Source organism: Corylus avellana, unplaced genomic scaffold, assembly GCF_965113065.1.
Source record: "Corylus avellana unplaced genomic scaffold, dhCorAvel1.hap1.2 HAP1_SCAFFOLD_107, whole genome shotgun sequence".
Taxonomy (NCBI): domain Eukaryota; kingdom Viridiplantae; phylum Streptophyta; class Magnoliopsida; order Fagales; family Betulaceae; genus Corylus; species Corylus avellana.
In genome coordinates, this window is record NW_028290521.1 from 35,001 (window position 1) to 39,814 (window position 4,814).

General features: G+C 30.5%; 2 non-coding genes across 2 annotated transcripts; both read left to right on the top strand.

Annotated features, from left to right (window-relative positions):
* The first annotated feature begins 972 nt into the window (after positions 1 to 972).
* TRNAY-GUA (transfer RNA tyrosine (anticodon GUA)) lies at positions 973 to 1,056 on the top strand. Its single transcript has one exon. It is a non-coding gene; the product is annotated as a tRNA-Tyr (tRNA).
* Positions 1,057 to 1,550: 494 nt separating this feature from the next.
* On the top strand, positions 1,551 to 1,624 carry TRNAD-GUC (transfer RNA aspartic acid (anticodon GUC)). Its single transcript has one exon. It is a non-coding gene; the product is annotated as a tRNA-Asp (tRNA).
* Positions 1,625 to 4,814: the final 3,190 nt, after the last annotated feature.

A 4,814-nucleotide genomic window follows, 5' to 3' on the forward strand; every position in this document is an offset into this window, starting at 1 on the left:
TCAATTTATCTAGTGAGTATAGGTAAAATAAAAAAATGGTTTATTAAGATTGGATTTTATAAATGCAATGAATTGTTTCAAAACCGACCCTAATTGAATTGACCCCCATCATAACGAAATTAATTTGATTGATACATGGACTTACCAATTCAACATAGATATAAGATCTTTCGTAGAATCATTGATAAAAAGATTTATTTTACTTGTTCCCCGAACTTAATTCTTAGAGAAAAACAATTTTCAATAACTTGTTGATCCCTATCCTTCTTCCCATATTTTCAGATTTTTTTTTTAATTTCAGATTTTTTGAATTTCCTGGCTTAGTGTAAGATAGAAATATATCTATCTAATCTTAACAAAATGAATGAAAGCGGAAGAAATGAAGTTTCATTCCCTTTCTGATCTGGCGGACCAATCACTCCCCAAAAGGTCCTATACCTCGTATTATTTCTATTCTACCGATTTAGTTTATTATTTTATTTATTTTTTTTAATATTAATAATTTTAATAATATCGATTTATAATTTAATATCTATTTATTCTTATATTCATTTTCTTTATTTATTTTATTCTTTGATATAATTCTATTTCTAATTAATTAGAATTATAATAAAATTGAAAATGAAATAAATATATTTAATGAAAATTTAATGAAAATAATATTAAAAAAAAATTATATGATTAGAATGAATGATTCATGAATATAAATACGAATCAAAAGATTCTATGGAATCAGAAAAGAGGGAAAGATCTTTCAGATTTAATCATACCACATTATATTGACAATTTAAAAAACTGTTCATACAATGAGCATAGTATGATGGCGGTCGGGCATACTTGCCCCCATCGTCTAGTGGTTCAGGACATCTCTCTTTCAAGGAGGCAGCGGGGATTCGAATTCCCCTGGGGGTAGGTGTACTACGAAAGGAAGTTGATCATGAATTATCAATAAGCCGGGAATTGATTCTTCCTGGGTCGATGCCCGAGCGGTTAATGGGGACGGACTGTAAATTCGTTGGCAATATGTCTACGCTGGTTCAAATCCAGCTCGGCCCAATAATTGGCCGATCCACCATGAAATGATAGAACCCCATTTGTTGTTCCCCAGAAATGCCTGATCGGAATACGGAAGAATAAAAAAACTAAAATTTTCTGATATATTTTACCGCCGTTCATTTGCTCTCTTTATTTTTTCTCACAAATTCTGATCTTGCTTGCTAATGATCTAGATTCATACTAGATTCATATAAAGATCTGGAAGTATAAGGAAAAGAATAAAATAAAGAATAAATAAAAAAACTCTTTTTTTTTCATTGAAAGCTTTATTTGATTATTAATCAATTTATAAAAAACGAAAGGATTATTAACAATCCGTGAGGCGCTCTCACTAAAGTGCATATCCGTGTGTATATCAAATATATTACTCGCGTTTCTGTTACAATACGACTATTCTAATCTAAAATCTAAATAAATAGAAATAAAATAGAAATAAAATAGAAAGGGTTTGAATTAAATCATAAGAATATGTATGATGTACACTTGATTTCCTTGGGATTGTAGTTCAATTGGTCAGAGCACCGCCCTGTCAAGGCGGAAGCTGCGGGTTCGAGCCCCGTCAGTCCCGACAGATCCAAATCCAATAAAAAAAATACATCAATTCATCTCTGCGTTTGCTGTGAAAAGGAGACAAAAGAAATAGCAGAATTTCATTCACAAGAGGATACCCTCCTATTTTATTTATTTATTAGTTTCACATTTCTCATCAAATAAATATGGGAATTACCATTTATTCAACTAGTACCAATTGATAGGAGAAAGACATATGTAGATTAGTACAATGATTGGTAAAATTATATTCAGGATTCCAAGAAATACCGTACGGAGTCTGGCTTTTTCGATTATTCCCGATCTGTGTAATAGAGTACTATATGTTTACAGGGGGCTATACAGAAATGGAATTTGTACGATACAAAAAAGGATTAACTTAACATAGTAACTTTGATATAATACTTTTAAGATTAAAAGTATATCCCTTTAGGGCTCCGATTTTGTGTAACCTCAATTAATAATTGAAATTATTAATGTGAATTTGAACCAATTTATCTCATTCAAATTTCACACTGAATTTTTGATATATGCATCCCAAAATTAATCCAAGGAAATGGGATATTAATAAAATAAAGCTCAAAGAAGATCCTATCTCTCTTTGTGAGGGAATGAATAATCTTTTTTAAGTTTAAGGGTCTTGCCGAAGAAAGAACAAACTTTTTAATGAATTTGATGGAATACTCGATTTTTTTATACCCGGACTCTCCTTATTTATACTACTTCTTTGTTTTCCAAGAAGATTAGATCATAAAAAGGGGGTTTAGAACTAAACTTCTTCCTTTTTACATTTCGCTTCTATTGGTTATTTTATTGGGGTTTTTTATAACCAATGTAAGTAAGTGTAAAGGCGGTCATATGATATTTCATCAGATGATTCCACAAGGAGGGACGTAGGTTATAGAAAAGAAAGAATGGAAAGGAAAAGAATGATAAAGAAAGTAAAGGAATTATTTATCGGATCAGGAATCAAAATTTGAATTCGGTATGGATAAAAGATCTTCCTATGTTATACTATTTAATTCTCGACGATGAATCAATTTGATAGCTCAGATATTGTTATTCATGATATTGCTCCGATTCGATATCGTCGAGATGTAATTCATCCCATTGAATATTGAATTTACAGGCGAAAGATTTATCAGCTCTATGGGATTAAATCCCGAGTTATTGCGAATTAATTAAAAATGAAACGATGAGATTATGGAAGTAAATATTCTCGCATTTATTGCTACTGCACTGTTCATTCTAGTTCCTACTGCTTTTTTACTTATAATATATGTAAAAACAGTCAGTCAAAATGATTAATTTGAATTAAACTTGACTGTTTAGTTTTTATCTTTTTATCAATGATTGAAAAGAAAAAAGAAAATGAAAAGTATTAAGATTTCGTGTCTTAAATGAAATAAGCGGACGAGAATCATCAGTATTTTATGAGATTCGATAGTATGGTAGAAAGAAATAGATGAATCTTTCTACCATACTTATTATTGTTATTGTAGTATATAAAGTCGTACTGTATAAAGATAGAGGTTTAATATAGATCAATCTGCAATATGTATCTTCATAGATATCAATTACATATATGTAATGTATTTACATAATGTACCAATTCTATTTCTTTGCTTCATCTATTTAATTTGTGTTGATTCCAATCATCAATCTGAAAAAATCGAAGGGCAATTCTTACTCTTACAATTCTAATTCCTAGAATTTCTGATTCTATTCAATATGAATCCCGATATCCATTGAAAGAATCAAATTGACGAAGGAAAAAAGAGTATAGGCCTATATTAATATTAATAAAATTAATAATGAAAAATTAATAAAAGAAAATAAAATAATCTTTTTTTAGTATTCTGAAGAAGTAATTGATTGATCAGTTGACAGATGATCCAGTGGTTCATTTCCATGGGAACCTCTTTGGATTTCGAAAAGGATTAGTAAAGCCCACCGATTTTTAACGTTTGAACCATGATATGAAATGAGTTCAATAAAGCAAGCATAACATAAATAAGATTTCTAAAAGAATAAAAAAAAAAAGCGGGAACGCGCAATATGTGACTTGCCCAGGCAATATTTTATTATGTGTAGTATATTGTTGGACAACCACTATGTCTATGTTGTTTCCCATAGGAAGTCTGTATCCACTTAATAACATAATTATTTTCTTTTCTATTTTAACAGTAAAAAAAAGGACTTTGCAGAACGATCTATAAAACAATTGATATGGGTTGAGTTTGAGGAATCAAACTCAATTAGTAGTACTTCTAGAGTCCACTTCTACCCCATACTACGAGTGAAAGAGAAAATGTAAAGACTACCATTAAAGCAGCCCAAGCGAGACTTACTATATCCATGTGAATTATATCCCCTATCTCTATAAATATGAAGGAATTATTCCATTAATGTTCACTAATCATTATTATGTTCATTAATAATAGTGGAATCCCTGGCGCAGAGTCAAAAGGGAATTCTGACCCAATACCGTTGATGAAACAATCCAATAAACTCACAATTATAAATTCTAACAGGTTCCTATATGATTTATAGTAGAATCGGAAAACACTAAGCGCAAGCAAAATACGTAGATACACCCCTGGAAGTTTCAAGGGAATGTTACTAACATGTAGAAATAATAAGACCTAGTCTTTCTTTTGTTGACTTTCATTTCATTAAGTAAAAAGTATAAAAATATAGAGTCAAGATAGAGCACTATCTATCACAGACCCTATTTCTCATTTTATCTAATCCTTACGATTAGGTCTCCTGTTTGTCTCTGTGAAACAATCGGAAGATAGTCTATTACATTAAAGCCAATCAATATTAAATTGAATGCAGGAGCACAGAGAGAATTTCATGAGTCTATATACGAACAAAGTATCTTTCGGCCTTTACGTACGCAACTAATAAATTAATAATCAAATAAATTCCTCGTTCGTCTATCCAAATTAATTCAAGACCTAATTAATAAACACTACATTAATAATAGAAGAGCTGTCATATTAAGATTTAACGATTCTTTTTTCATTCAATATTCACTAATATAATCTTTCCTTGAACTGAAGCCTAGACGCAAGGATTTACAGCATTTTCATTTTAGAGAACAGAACCGCCAGATGCTTATAGAATCAAGCAAGTATCAAGAGTCCCCCCCCCCGCTTACTTCTGCTGGAAAAAAAATTTGTCAAGTTATCTCAGCAAAACAT